This window comes from Mesoplodon bidens (genome assembly GCF_964165515.1).
Source record: "Mesoplodon bidens genome assembly, chromosome: 8".
NCBI classification, from domain to species: domain Eukaryota; kingdom Metazoa; phylum Chordata; class Mammalia; order Artiodactyla; family Ziphiidae; genus Mesoplodon; species Mesoplodon bidens.
In genome coordinates this window covers 25,512,991-25,529,423 of record NC_138165.1, presented here as the reverse complement: position 1 = coordinate 25,529,423, position 16,433 = coordinate 25,512,991, and the positions used below count along the sequence as shown (strand labels likewise).

Below are 16,433 nucleotides of genomic sequence, written 5' to 3'. Positions count from 1 at the left end.
GGGACACAGGTTCGTGCCCCAGTCCGGGAAGATCCCACATGCCGCGGAGCGGCTGGGTCCACGAGCCATGGCCGCTGAGCCTGCGCTCCGCAACGGGAGAGGCCACAACAGTGAGAGGCCCGCGTTCCGCAAAAAATAATTAAGAAAAAAAAGTGAGTCAGTGAGTGTGGTGGGGAGAAAGGCAGGAAACTGGCCTGGCTTCTGGGGCTGCTCCCACCAGCCCAGCCCTGTCCCAGCCAATTCAGCTTCAAGGCCCTAAACTGTTCTCTACATACAGCACATGCCACTCAGATGCAAGGGTCCCAGGGATAAAGAAGGAACGAGGCTTCCTTTCCTGTGCCCACTGGCTTCCTAAGGAAGCCTTCACCAAATCTTTCCAAAGGCCAGGAGGGCAGCCCAGTCAGCCCTTGGTGTGAGTTCAAGGTTAGGAGCAAGACTGGAGTTGTGATAAACAACATCACAGAGGCAATATTGCCTGTCCACATTAGGCATTGTAAATTCATGCTCAAAATATCTTGATACTAAAACAGCATTGTAAAGCAACTGTACTCCAATAAAAAAAATTTTTTTTGATAATAAAATTTAACTTGGTTTTTTTTCTTTCTTTTTTTTTTTTTTTTTACAGTACGCAGGCCTCTCACTGTTGTGGCCTCTCCCGCTGTGGAGCACAGGCTCCGGATGCGCAGGCTCAGCGGCCATGGCTCACGGGCCCAGCCGCTCCGCGGCATGTGGGATCCTCCCGGACCGGGGCACGATCCCGCGTCCCCTGCATTGGCAGGCAGACTCTCAACCACCGTGCCACCAGGGAAGCCCTTAACCTGTTTTTAAAATAGACTCTATTTTTGAGAATAGTTTCAGATTTACATTAAATATGAAAAGAGTTATAGATAGTTCCCATATACCCTATACCTAGTTTTCCCTATTATTAACATCTTACATTAACATGATACATTCATTACAATTAATGAACCAGTGTTGATACATTATTTTAAACTAAAGTCCATATTTTATTCAGATTTCCTTAGTTTTAACCAAATGTCCTTTTCCTGTTCCAGGATTCCATCCGGGAGCCCACATTATGTTTAGTCATCCATCAGCTCTCCTTAGGTTCCTCTTGGCTTTGACAGTTTTTCAGACTTTCTTTGTCTTTGACAACTTGCACAGTTTTGAGGAGTTTTTGGCAGTTATTTTGCAGAATGCCCTTCTATTGGGATTATGGGGGTCTGGGAGAAAGACCAGAGGTAAAGTGCTGTTTTCATCACAATGGTATCAAGAGTGCATACTAGCAACATGACTTATCACTGTTGATGTTGACCTTGATTATCTGGCTGAGGTGATATCTGTCAGATTTCTCCACTATAAAGTTACTCCTTCTGCTCCCCTTTCCACACTGTGCTCTTTGGAAAGCAGTCACTGTGCACAGCCCACAGTTACGAGCGGAGAGTTAAACTGCCTCCGTCAGGGTGAAGAATCCACATAAATTATTTGGAATTCTTCTGCAGAGGACATTTGTGTCTTTCCCTCTTTTTGTTTATTTACCCAATCCTTTATTTATATCAGTATGGACTCTTGGACATTTATTTATACTTTGGGTTATAATCCAACACTATTTTATCACTCAAAATCTTCCAGCTTCGGCCGTTGAAGCTCTTTCAGTGGGTTCCAGTCTCCCTTTGACATGCCCCCAGTCAATGCGGGATTGGTTTGGTTTGGCTTTAAGGACTTTCCTACTCTCTGGCACTGCAAGAATCAACCTGTTTCTTAATTCACGTCCTCAGCATACCCTGATTTAAGGTGGCCCCAGAAGTAGGTAATTAAAAGGATGTCCCTGCCTTTTATCCAAGGGAAGGGATGTTTCTAGACTGTAAGCCTTCGGGGAGCTCACCTTTTTTTTTTTTTTTTGAGGTACGCAGGCCTCTCACTGTGTGGCCCCTCCCGTTGCGGAGCACAGGCTCCGGACGCGCAGGCCCAGCGGCCATGGCTCACGGGCCCAGCCGCTCCGCGGCATGTGGGATCTTCCCGGACCGGGGCACGAACCTGCGTCCCCTGCATCGGCAGGCAGACTCTCAACCACTGCGCCACCAGGGAAGCCCCGGGGAGCTCTATTTGTTGCAGGACTATTTATTGCAGGACTATTTATTGCAGGACTTTATTTGTTGCAGGATTTTGTGAAGATGAAGTTGCATCTATTTGTTGCAGGACTTTGTGAAGATGAGAATACACATGAACACCCAGCACAGTGCCGGGCCCAAAGTTGTTGCTTAAAAAATGGTTAGCCTCATAGGAGAAAGTTCGAGATAGCAGGTCCACTCAGCGGAGATCCCGGCGTTGGAAGGAAGAAAGACCAGCTCTCCCATCAGCCAGAGCTCCCTCAGTTCAAAACCAAACAAATGACTCATGAATTCTAATCCATTCTTCTACTCTCAGCTTCCCTTCTTCATGCTGGGAGGCCAAATTACAGTATTTTATTATTTTGCCTCTTTACTGTGTATTTTATTTATCTCTTGTTGGGCTGCCTAGTTTTAGGCATTTTTTCAAAAGCCCTGCTTGTTCCTACCTGCTATTTGTATTCTTGGTAAAACCACCAATCGCTACAATGTACCTCTCCCAACCCTCGGGAGGATTTCTATGTTGTATTCTTGCCAAACTGCTAGCTTCATTAATCTGGAACTGGATGCTGAAATTCCACTTACTGTTTTGATCTATATGTTCTCTCAGTATGTTTGTCATTTTCCAGAATCAGAGCTTCTGCTCCTGGATCAGTGGCTGCTCACGATGGCCCCCACCAACCAACCACCAACTGAATAATGGAACAGCTCTTGATAGAATACAGGTGGGTTGTATCAGACTTCTCAGTTGACCTGAAATCAGGAAGAGCAACAGTGCTGCAGTCAGCCATCCTCTGCATATAGAGCATAAGCTGGTGTCTGGCTTTCCTTCACTAAGCTCCAAGAGGTCAAGCCACCTCTGTCTTGTTTACTGCTGTGTCCCCACAGTGTAGCACAGCGCCTGACACATAGTAGGTGCTAAATGAATACTGAATGAATGAATGAATGGGTTTTTTTTTTAAAGTAGGCACTCCAGTTTTTCTTTCATTTCCTAGTAGATGCAGAAAAGTGCTCTTTTCCTCACTCCAAAGGTTGGCTCCAGTTTATGTGGCCTGCCATGTTCACTGTCTTCTAAACTGTAATTTGAGTTACAGACTGGGAGGCAGTGCTTCCAGCCAGGGCCCTGGAAAAGACAGAACCAAGATGAATTTGAATAAGAATGCTCTAGTCTAAATGTCTGTGTCCCTTTAAAATTCATATGCTGACACCTAATCCCCAATGGGATGATATTTGGAGAAGGGGCCTTCGGGCGGTGATTAGGTCAGAAGGGTGGAGCTCTCAAGAACAGGGATACAGAGGCCCAACTGTACTGTGCTATTTTTATGTCAGGGACTTGAGCATCTGCACATTTTCATATCAGAGGGGACTCCTGGAACCAATCCCCCGTGGTTACCGAGGGATACCTATCACTACAGGGTCTTGTGAAAAAGACCCCAGAGAGCTCCCTCACCCCTTCCACTACATGAGGACACAGTGGTCTATGATCCAGGAAGCTGGCTCTCACCAGACACTGAATCTGCCAGCACCTCTATCTTGGACTTTCCAGACTCTAGAACTGTGAGAAAGAAATTTGTGTTGTTTATAAACCACGCAGCCTGTGGTATTTTGTTATAGCTCTCACCTCCTTCTCCACTGAACTTTCCCAACCACCCTAACCATACATAACCTTCCAGGCCTGGCCCCTGCCCAACACCAAGATGGACCTCTTCCATGAAGCCTTCCCAGCCCCACTGACTCACCTTCCTTTAAACCTATAGCATGAATGACCCATGAGGTTCCTCCACATGACAGGCATACTTTTTGAAGACACTTCTTACACTGTCATTTTCTCTCTTATAATCTCACACTTTATGACTATTCCACTTTTCGTGTCTTCATATCTTCCCAACTACATTAAAAAATTCCTTGGGACTTCCCTGGTGGCGCAGTGGTTAAGAATCCACCTGCCAATGCAGGGGACATGGGTTTGAGCCAGGAAGATCCCACATGCCGCAGAGCAACCAAGCCCGTGCACCACAACTACTGAGCCTGCGCTCTAGAGCCCACGAGCCACAACTACTGAGCCCACGTGCCACAACTACTGAAGCCCGCGTGCCTAGAGTCCATGCTCCGCAACAAGAGAAGCCACCGCAGTGAGAAGCCCACGCACCGCAGCGAAGAGTAGCCCCCGCTCGCCGCAACTAGAGAAAGCCCGCGCACAGCAACGAAGACCCAACGCAGCCAAAAATAAATAAATAAAATAAATAACTTTATAAAAAAAATTCCTTGAGAGCAGAGATTGTCTCATTTCTTTACAGTTCTCTCTGACGCGCACCACCCCTGGCACATGGAAAGTTCTTTCTAAAGTCCACCTTCCAGGCACTAGCTTTAATCACTACATCCCTTCATAAAAAAAGTCAAAGAAAGGAGGATGAGGAGAGAAGTTCAGAGAAAGGAAAGCGAGAGGATGGGGCAAGGCAAAGAACAGGAGAAAATCAAAATACAAAGGATTGAGCCAAGACACGCCCTGAGGTTAAATGTCGCTGAAATAGTGGGTTAGAAAATCCGGTGCTGCTAAGGAAGAAAGGACGAAGCATTGTAAGCCAACTTAATAACCCCCGCAGTGCCTTCCTCATCTGCATTTCACACTGAATAGTAGGACTCTTTACACAAGCTCCAACTACCTGCCTCGTGCTGGACTTGTGCTAAGTTAAATACTATTCCAAATAGCAGACCCTTAGCCACCTGGAAATCATAGAACATAGGTTTTCCAAGCTGGAAGAGCTATAAGAGACCAGTCAAGGTTACAATACTAAACTTAAAGTCCAGTGTCTCCTTTCAAAATATACATGACCCTCTGGAAATGGTATGAAATATCTAGTATAAGCCCATGTAAACCTGTCTCGGAAGAAGACATACATTTCATCAGATTCTTCAAGGGGTCAGGTTGCCAAAAGGTTACAGATCGCTCCTCGGGGCTAAGTCCTTGATGTTACAGACCAGAAAGGTTAGCAAGTGGACCCACAGAAACGGGGCCAGGCAGGGAAAGCACCAGAATCCCGACCCAATTCTCCTGACTTCTAGCTGCCCCTTTCCCTCCCAAGCTTACACTCCCCCCGCTTTTGTTGTAAAGGGATTTTCTTTGTGACACCGTTTGCTCTAACAGGATTTGACCTGTGGCGTTCCAGATGCTTTGCTCTGTTACATTTTAAGCGTCTTCCATTTGCCTGCTTTCCTTCATTCACCCTAATGATGCCCACAGAGATGTAATTGTCTCACTTCTCTTTTTCTATTATCACCTTATCTGGCCTTTGCCCACTCTCTTTTCTGCTACACATGGAATGTCTCTGGGTACCCTTTTGTCCTCCCATCCTGATTTTATGAGAAGTATTTATTTCCATGTTTTCTGTATTTGCCTGGATGTATTCTCACAGAGCTGATGGTAAAACTCTTCTGTCTCAGCAGGAAACGATTGCTCATGGCAATTACGCCTGCTGTCTTCCTTTTCATTTTCCTTCAGCTCTTGATGAAATTGTGTTTCCAGAAACCCTATGAATTCTTTCTCCGACTCTTACATAACTCAGTGTATTCAGCCATTTCTTTTCCATATTTTTTTGTTTGGTTGGTTGGGCGTTTCGCTCATTTTCTCTTCAAATAATTTGGTGGCTCTTTTATCGTCAGTTTCTCTCACGCTGTAGAGAATTTTCTGCATCCAAATGAATGGCTCAAGATTCAGTCAGATTTGGTTGGTATTTGTATCATTAGCTGCAAAAATGAGTCTATGAACCTGCCAGTTGTTTGTGAGCCTGTTTTGTTGATTTGATGTTTTGGGGGGACTTTTTTTGTTTACTCTTTTAGGGGGAAGGGATGTTCATTTTGGGTCCAGTCTTCGGGCTAAAGTTTAGAATGTGTTTTTTTGCCCCAAGTTGTATCCTTTATACCTTTAAAGAGTTTGCCCCTTGGGCACAACTCAACGTGTGTGTGTCTATGTGTGTGTGTTTTCTGGGAATGATTCTAGAGAATATTTCATTGGGGCTGGAATATGGGTTTCAACATCTTCTCTATAAATAAATCAACACGTGAGGATAAATTCTCAATTCCACTCCCCCTACCCCACCCAGCCCCATGCTCTTGTCCCATCCTACTCTCAAGGTAAGATTCCAACCCTAAAGAGGAGCAATAGCAAAATTAAGTCAGAAATCAGGCCCTTAAATACCACATGAGGGCTCAGAAGAGGCCAACAGAGTCATAGAAAGGGGTGAGGGATAAGGAGGCAGGCTGGAGGGTTGCAGGAGAAGATAATCCAAGAGCAACTTGGACACCAGACTATTCTTTCTTTGGGCCAAGGGGTTGACTGATAGTAAATGTGCCTTAAGAACAAATGAGACTAATTGATTGTATCTGTTGGGACAAGGAGAGAGAAAATCCATCGTAAGCCCCACTGAATAAGCAAAGGAGTGAAGGAGGGGTAATACTGAACCTTCGCTATACTTCCTGGCAGGGTAGGACCGATTGTATAAGGAGTTCATGATGATCCCTAGGAAAGGAGTTGAGGGAGGCAGAGGCAGTGGGGCAGGGCCTGACATCCTTAGGGCTTTCACTATGGCAACCGCTTGCATTGCACTTGTTCTCCTCTGTGTGCGTGGTACCCCGGTGAACCTTGAACCCTGCCAGGGGTGCCATCAAAGTTCGATCAAAGTGTAAACTGTATTTTTGCTGTAAATGAGAACACATACAGGCAATGCCTACCAGATAAAATCTTGAGCTGAATGGGTCACAGTATGCAGCCTGGGGTCTGGTACAAGTTCCTGCCAGTAGAAGGAAACAGGTATAGGGTAATGTCAAGCCAGCCTGGAAGAGATATCCCACGTTCAGTGCAACTCACTAGGCCTTTGTCCCTATGAATTTACAAGACAGTGTAGCCCAGCCAGTTAACAACTCTATGCAAACAGCATTTGGTGCTAAAAGAGTCGGCAAATAAATAATGTGATAACTGTTTAAAACATTTTTCAATTTTCTATTTTTTTTCTTTGACTTTCAAGGGTGCTGGCAAAAAATTCAAGTATTCAAAAGGTTGCCATGAATTCAGAAAGAACCAGTGGAACAGATGATAGGATTTTAGAAACTTGGAAATCAAAAAATAAAAATAAGACACATGCATTCTCTTCCTCCCTCTGAAGATACTCAGAATGCCACCAATGGAACTTTGAGAGACAATATAATGAAGCAAACAGTGGTATCAGAAAATGAAGGCGTTGACTTAACTCTGCCTTTCACATGATATAGGTCCCTGGGCAAGTTACCAAACTTCTTAGATTCTCAGCTACCTTATTCATACAATGAAAAGGTCAACCTGATTAGTGAAAGTAGACTTTCTCAGAAAAGGCTAATTGAAGAAAACTAAAGACATCAATGAGCCAAGTGTGTTCCTTTGTTCACTCAGAAAGTGAATTACTGGGTTTCCCTGGTGGCACCGTGGTTAAGAATCCGCCTGCCAATGCAGGGGACACAGGTTCGTGCCCTGGTCCGGGAAGATCCCACATGCCGCGGAGCAACTAAGCCCGTGTGCCACAACTACTGAGCCTGCGCTCTAGAGCCCGCGAGCCACAACTACCGAAGCCCACACACCTAGGGCCCATGCTCTGCAACAAGAGAAGCCACCGCGGTGAGAAGCCTACTCTCGGCAACTAGAGAAAGCCCACTTGCAGCAAACAAGACACAAGACAGCCAAATAAATAAATAAATAAAATTTATTAAATAAAAATAAATAAATAAATAAGAAAGTGAATTACTTTGCTGATTCCCCATGGCAAAAAGTGAATATTGTATCAATTACTTTATGAACAGAAGAATATTAATGATAATATAATCATTGCATTTACTCTATTAAAATGTTACCAACGAGACGTTTTTGAGAAAAGACAATAAGGACACAATTTTCTAATCTTTCCATCCTTCCAGCTGTTTCCATTGCCTCTGAGCACTCACAGGATGCCCTCACTGCCATGACTTCATTTCTTCCTCCAAGACACCCTGGGAGAAAAGCATATTCATCGCCCTCATTTTACACATGAGAAAACTAAGGACAGTGAATTGAAAGCAGAGTGGAAGCTAGAATTAGTTCCTTATGTTCAATGCATGGCACAAATGTGGGGAGTTTTTTATACTATATAACAGAATGTGTCAACATTTAGAAGACGTGCGTAGCTCAGTGGGCCAATATTTCCCAACCAACCAATGAAAAACAACACAACATCATGCATGGGCAAGAGATCCATTCAAAGTACCAGACAGATCAATGAGTTTTAACAGAATATGAAAAGTTCATTGACCTGTTTTCAGATTTCATATTATAACTAACCTGTAAGGAACCACCCCTTGTTGAGTTTTAGAGTAGGTATCAGAGATGAATGTCCATGATTGTCTGAAAAGGCTGTGACAATGCTGCTTCCTTTTCCAACTACATATCTATGTAAAGCGGGATTTTTTTTTTCATATACTTCAACTTCAAACAAAACAACATATCCCAACAGATTAGAGGCAGAAACAGAAAGGAGAATTCAGTTCTCTTTGAATAAACCAGAATTTAAAGAGATTTACAAAGATGTAAAGCAATGCCACTCTTCTCGCTAATTTTTTTGTTTCAGAAAACAGAACTTTTTAATTTTTAAAATGTTATGTTCACATGTAATGAGTTTATTACTGTTATTTTTAATGAATTAATAAATAATCTTTTTTTAGTTTCTAACATGGTAAATATGGATAGATATAACCCATATAAACATAAATCTCTGGGGTTCTCAATAATTCTTAAAAATGTAAAGAATCCTGACCAAAAAGTATAGAGAAGGCCACTATATCATGATAAAAGATTTACTTCACCAGGAAGATAGAACAAATCTAAATGTGTATACACTTTAAAAAATAGCCCCCCCCAAATATATAAAGCATAGAACTTAGCAAGTCCACTGTCATAATGGAAGGTCTCATCCTACCTCTCTCAGTTATTGTTAAGTCACACAGCAAAAATGAGCCCAGAGATTCTATCAGTCAAATCTTAGCAGAAAAGTGATGCCACACTCAGATGAGGTGAAGAGAGAGAGTTTAATTAAATATTCACAAGGTATGGGTGAGGTTAAGGGACCCCAACCAGGGATGGATGCAGAAGCACTTCCAGGGCTAGCAACAGGGGCAGCTTACCCCACCTAGGCCTAAAGGACTCGGTCACCAACACCAGTGAGAGCTGTAGCTGAAGGAGATGGTGCCTGACAAGCTCGGTGGCCTTCTTCAGAGGACTGCAGTCTTTGCTGAAATGCCCAAGAAGGAGGGAGCTGGATGAGTTAATATTCTGACCTTTCTCTCTACCTCTTTCCAATCTCCTACCCACATCCCCATTGGCTGAGCCAAGGAAGCCAGGAGTAGGGAGTCCTTGATTTAGTGCATACAGTCAGCCTCCTGCAGCACAAAGCAGGGTGAGGAAACTTAGAAAGAACATCTGGAGGGGCAAAGGAAGAAAAGCCAGCACAGACATAGCTGATCTGAACAACATCATTTTTAGGTTTAGTTCACTGGATGCAAATAGAAGCCTGGATCCAACAAGTAAAGAATGTACATTCTTTCCAAGTATCTGCATGGGACATTGATAAAAACTGACCATGGGGCTTCCCTGGTGGCGCAGTGGTTGAGAGTCCGCCTGCCGATGCAGGGGACGCGGGTTCATGCCCCCGTCCGGGAAGATCCCACATGCCGCGGAGCGGCTGGGCCCGTGAGCCATGGCCGCTGAGCCTGCGTGTCCGGAGCCTGTGCTCCGCAACTGGAGAGGCCACAACAGTGAGAGGCCCGTGTACCGCAAAAAAAAAAAAAAAAAAAAAAAAATGACCACACAGGCTTCCCTGGTGGTGCAGTGGTTGGGAGTCCACCTGCTGATGCAGGGGACACGGGTTCGTGCCCCGGTACGGGAAGATCCCACATGCCGTGGAGCGGCTGGGCCTGTGAGCCATGGCTGCTGGGCCTGCGCGTCCAGAGCCTGTGCTCCGCAACGGGAGAGGCCACAACAGTGAGAGGCCCACATACTGAAAAAAAAAAAAAAAAAAACTGACCACAATTCTAGGCCAACAAGCAAGTCTCCGCAAATTTCAAAATATCCATGTCAAATAGAACCTGCCCTCTGACCACAAAACAATTCAATACTGAGGGATCAGAAGTCAATCACAAAAAGATAGTGGGGGCCTGGGGGGACCTACATATTTGAAACTTTTAAGAACAAATTTCTAATAACTCAAGAAAAAAGTCATGGAAATTCAGACATACTCAGAAATTAATGATAACGAAAACACTACCTATCAAACCTTGTGGATGTAGCAAAAATAGTACAGAGAGATGTATATCCTTAAATGCTTATGTTAGATCATTTAAAAACCAAAAATTAATGAGCTAAGCATCCAATTTAGGACATTCGAAAAAAAAAAGTTGATAAAAATATAAGTGCAGAAATGAATGAAATGGAAAACAAACACAAAAAAATAGAGATGATCAACAAAGCCAAGTGTTGGTTCTATAAGATTAAAATGAAGAAACTCTTTGTGAAATCAATTTTTAAGAAAGATGAGCAAGCAAGAACACACAAAGTTTCATCTCTGCGTCCCTCTTCATGGCCTCAGTCCCTACATGTCCAACCTCCAGCCATCATTTCTCTTGCTTTATGTGAGCTGAAAGGGCGTATGTGAAATTATAGCCTAAATGAGCAAAGTACACAGCTGATTAGGTGACCTTACAGCGTCTGTTGAAATTCTTACAGATTCTGCTGCGTCTCTGGGCTTAGCAGCAACGGCTCTGGGTTCTGTGCTCCTGGGTCCTGGAGGGCAGGCTTTGCTACCTACATGAGGATTAAAAGAGCAAAAGGGATGCTCAGTGCCTAAAATGCAAAAAGAGTAGAAGTGAAGCTCCTGAGGGGGGCGGGGTTGGGAGGAGGATAGTGCTGACCTCGGAGGTTAAACAAGCCAAAGACAAACCAGAGACCTACATCACTATTTTATCCAGAGCCGGCTCTGCACTCAGCTGTTCATGAGGCATGTGAATGAACACCGCTGTTCAGGTGGGATTTGGGTACTGAAGGGCTCTCCGTGGCTACAGAAAATCTTTTTGTTGTGCTGTTGGGGGAATTTTCTTTGGGTTTTTGTATTTTCCATTTTTCTTCTGCTGCTTTATAATAATACCTTTTCTGCAGGGACCACAAACCCCCTCACAGTCTTCAGGCACCTTTATAAAATGCAGGCCCATTTACACATCCTATCTCAAGATGTGTGGACCAGAAATAAACACTCCCCCAAATCAAGCATACCCCAGGGTTTTATATTCATGGAAGACTGTGAACAGCAAAACGAACCGTGAACCAGGTGCAAAGAGTCATTTCCAGCTTCATAATTACTGAAGGGAGATGGCATTTCTAAACCTTAGGTGTGGAAATGAAGTTGGCATAGGACAGAGGTGCTATTATACAGGTTAAATAATGCCAACTACACTATAAATTAATAATATCAACACTCTAACTTTGAAATCTATTTATTGTTAATGCATCTCAAACTACAGCTGAATAAACGCTTAAAACGGAAATACAGTGGTTCCTTTCTCTCACATCAAAAGTTGGTTCAAGTCCTTTTCACTCTTGAAATGATTGGTCATTAATAACTAAAATATCCCATGTAGTTGGAGAGAAATCCCTGCATTCCAATTTATTGGAAACTCAATTCAGAATTCAATTGAAAATATCAATATTCTTCATTCAGAGAAACAGCTCCCAAATAACTCTTTCATCTCCAACTTTAATTAAAAGAACTGTCTACGAATTGCATGTTCTGTTGCTTAACACACACATTAAAAAACAGAAATGGACTGAAAGTGATTGATATTATCCTTGCAGTAATGACTTTAAAATTTTCTCGCCCTGGTCATTTATAATCACCATAAATAAGTGAAATACTTGTCTCTATTTGTTTAATGCCTAAGGAAAGAGACCTCATCTGTTCTCCAGTCATTTCTTCAACATGATAGAACTCTGACTTGAAAAAGAATTTTCTTCTGTTTCAATATCTGGGTATGATGAGGTCTCCATGGACGATTATTATTCTTTTGTTTTTTCATTTTAAATTTGGATTATTCTTGTATATGCATGAAGTCATATTCCATACTTTTTAACTCTATGACCCAGAAATCAGAAACAATATTTATCAATAATCTCTGAAATTGCCCAGTAAATACAATACATAATGATTTTACTGTTCCAAGGTTTGCATTATATTGGCATTTGTATTCCAATCAACCTAAGACATAGATAAGGTAATAAGGTAATAAACCTCTAGGCTAAATCTTATTACACAAGACTGTAATTCTTCTGAATTCTTCTTAAGAATTACCATATGCAAAATATGAATGTTTTCTTGGCTCAACCTATTTTTCTTCCTTTGAAACCTGGAAATTATTTTTGTTAAAAATTGTAATGTAATTCCATGATAAGTCTTACTGCATGTGGGGTACAAGGGGTTCACCTTATTTAAATAAAAACATGGCTCCCATGCAAGAGCAATACTGAATTTTCACCCAAAACTGCATGTAAATGATGTGTAAATGAAGTGCTCCCTGAAGAGCCATTAATGAGCATTAAGAGGGAAGACCGTAAAACTCCATCATTTCAGTGGTCCCAGCCCAAAGGTGCTTGAGTCGCTTTGACACATCCGAGTGTGACAGGTTCATAGACATTGTTTCAGGCTGCTGGGTCCAAACTCAGTGGAAAAGAGGGAATGGAAATAAGTCCAGGGAGTCACTGAAGGTTGTAGCCCATACCCTTGGCTCCAGTTCACAAAGCTGATCACTTTCCCAGACTAGACTGGCCTCCTCCTTGAGGAAGGAGGGCTCTATGTAATTTTACTTTAAATAAGTGATGAGCAACAGATAAGCCAATCAGTTAACTTTTTGTTTGAATCCAAATCTTGAGCAATGTTCGTGAGATGCTTCCCAAGGGACAGGAAGTGGTTCCTATCCCTCCTGGAACATCTCAGAGAGAGCAGCCTCTCCAGAGTTGCTACTCCAAGCTTTGCCTCACATGCTGAAGGTGTGCAGGGTGAATACCTAATGATTCATCTTCTGCTATGGGCGTTCAGAATAAAAATACTCTGCCTCTTGCCAGCCAAAGACTACTATTTGTAGATTTTTCTCCCATAAAGGAGACCCCATACAACAGTCCCATCTCAGTAAGAATGCATCTGATCATATAGGAAAACAGATCCAATGCTGTTATGGGATCTTTACATATCCCAGTACCTATCAAGCCTTAAGCATGGTAGATACTCAAAATTATGTCATACAAGTCAACCTTAGGCATTTCGTAAATATCAAGGGTGGATATATATACCATCCATCCATGTACTTGTATCCAATCCCCTAGGCCTGCATTTGCACCATGTCTAGCTGGAGGTGGGAGTGAAATCTATGTACAGAATACAATGTCTTCACTCAGTTTGTAAGAAAATTACCCATAAATTGGCCTCATTAATATCATTCTCCACTGATATCATCAACCCACTGAATGTTCTACTTCTCAGTTATTTTGTGGAAGGAATATATTTTATAGCTAATATGGAAATTAATATCTAAATATTGGGATCAAAGAATATATTTCCAGGAAATAAATAAATATGTATGTATAGGCGTATATACACACACACACACACGTATATTACACACACACACATACACACACGCTATAGTCATCTGACCTCATGGATTAGTTTATTTTACAAATAATCGTTTCTTTTCAAAAACAAGTCTTGATTTTTATCAATTTTATGACATTCCTTTTTTAATATGTGAATGCAATAATGTAATTTAAACTTTTCTCAATATTTAGGGTTGACCTTAGAACAAAAGTTAATGTTCTGCGGTGTGATGAATTGGGAGATTGGGATTGACATATATAATGTGTATAAAATGGATAACTAATAAGAAACTGCTATATAAAAATAAATAAAATAAAATTCAAAAAAAAAAAAGTTAATGTTCTGTCCTGTAATAGAGCGGTACTATCGGCGCCTGTCAATGTACATAAAACTCTCTTTTTGGGGGGTTACACTGAAAGGCTTCAATCTCGGGGTGGGGAGAAGGTGTCTGTTTTTGGTTACGTCTTTGCTTGTTTGGGGAGTTCTGTCTCCTCAAGCGAGAGAACGAGAGACCGTCATCACTTCTCCCTGCTGTCATGCGTCGTCTGCCTCTGACTCTCTTCTTTCCTCCTCAACACATACCCCACAACACCACTGCATCTTCTGATGCTAAATGCTTGTTGGAATGTTCATTCACTCATTTCTTCATCCTACTAGTACTTAATGAGCGTCTCCTATGTGCCAGGCACCATCCTGAGGATAGTGTAGAACCTGTTCTCGTGGAACCCACAGCCAGTGGGTGCAGATAGACATTAGTCAGAGAATCGCACAAATAAATGCAACATCCCCTCTGAGGAATGAGAGACTCCGATGCAGTGGAGAACCCGGAACTGGTCAGGGAGGCCAGAGGAGGCTTCTTTGAGCAAGTGGTGTTTGAGCTGAAATCCGGAAGTGTTGACTCGGTGAGGAAGAGCCTACAGAGCTTTCCTAGCAGTGGGAAACATGTGTGCAAAACCCCTATGGTCTAAGAGAACAAAAAGAATCCACGACACAGGACCCTCATGGCCGAGACCCAGGCCTTTCAGTCTCTAGTCTAAGAGCAATGGTGGGCAGCTGAGGTACAAGTGAGTGGGGGACAGGTGACAACAAATTTTGCATTTTGGAAACACCACCTTGGCCACAGAATGCAGGATGGTTTGGATGTGGGCAAGTGTGTACATCCAATAGGAGACTGTGGCAGTACATCCAGTGGCTTGGACTAAGGCCTGGGCTCCACAGAAATCTATGAACTTGGGTGGGAAAACAAGCACTTCTTTACTTCCACCAACTTCTGTTTGAAATTTAATATTTCCTTCCATGATGACTGTAGATAATAAACCACAGTAGTATCAGCAGCATCTGTGACCCTGCAACCAAGAGGAGTCACAGGTGTGTTCAGATCACATTGCAGCTGCTGCAGATACATCAAGATACCATTTACACTCATCACTACTTGAAAATTACTGTAGTTGTCAGGCCTGCCACTATATCATATTATACAATGCATTAATAAAGAAGCACATATTTTATTATAATTCAATTTTTAAATGTTTTGATAACTGCATTTAAACATAATTAATTTCCTTTGTGATCCTATGTACTTTATTTAATGAATTTCAGTCTTATTCTGAAAAGGGGCCCATGGCCTTCACCAGGCTGCCAAAAGTCTCCATTGCACAAAATAAATAAAGAACTCCTATGGGTGAAAGGGAGCAGACAGTTTGAGAACTATTTAAAAGGTCAATGCGGCCTGGCCTGGATGGGTGTGCTAGGATGAAGGAAGGAGCCTGGGTTAATTATTAGAGGTCTGGTTCATGCAAGCAGATGCAGAGTGGCACACTAGTGTTTTACTCAAGCGAGAAAACACTAGAAGAAATCACAAGAACATCTATGGATAAAGTGCAAGGGCTTTAGTTAATGGACGTGGGGACATCTCGTTCAGCCAATTTTTTCTCACTTTTTGAATCATGGCAAAGTTGCAGATAACTGAGGAACATTGGTAAGTTAGGTGTCACCACAAACAGACACACGTATATAATAAAAATTGTTATCAAGAAGAGTACAAGCTTCTATTAACAATGTCTAGTTACAAAGTATTTTTAATATTCACAAATGAAAGTTATCAAAAAGCCTGCCACTTCCTCTACAAGATTGTTTTCCAGGGGATTGAATTCCTTTTCCTGGAGGAACCCAGTTTTCATTAAAACCTTTAGTTAAGGAATGGATGTCATTGCCCAACATTTTCTTTCCTGGACTCTTAATCTCCTTTCTGTTTATTTAAGACCAAAACATTCTACTGCAGCTCCTTCAAAAAAATCGGAAACAGCATCAACCCAAATATCCTCATTATTTCTACTTCCACCCATGAACAACATACTGACTTTGCCAAAACAATTAAACAAACTTAAATCATGAGTCACTAGCCAAACAGTTCCCTCGGTGACTTCATCCAAGCCTCTTGCCAGCTATCCCATCAGGCATCTGTTGAATTCCAGGCAAAGGAAGGGTTGCAAACAGGGAGTTTAAATTCAGTGTATGTCTCTATTCCTGTTTACCTTCAAAGTTGTATAAACCTTCTAAATACTTATGCATTCAGAATAAAGTTTTAAATATGAGAGTCAGGGGATGCAAATACTGGTTTGCCCTTAGCTCTGCA

The 16,433-nt window shown here is 42.4% G+C and overlaps 1 long non-coding RNA gene across 1 annotated transcript in view; it reads right to left on the bottom strand.

Annotated features, from left to right (window-relative positions):
- LOC308621522 overlaps nucleotides 1-10,962 on the bottom strand; it is a 54,292-nt gene extending 43,330 nt beyond the window's left edge. Inside the window, exon 1 of the long non-coding RNA XR_014016477.1 lies at nucleotides 10,883-10,962. This is a non-coding gene — a long non-coding RNA (uncharacterized lncRNA). The remainder of the gene's footprint in view (nucleotides 1-10,882) is intronic.
- Between the last annotated feature and the right edge of the window lie 5,471 nt (nucleotides 10,963-16,433).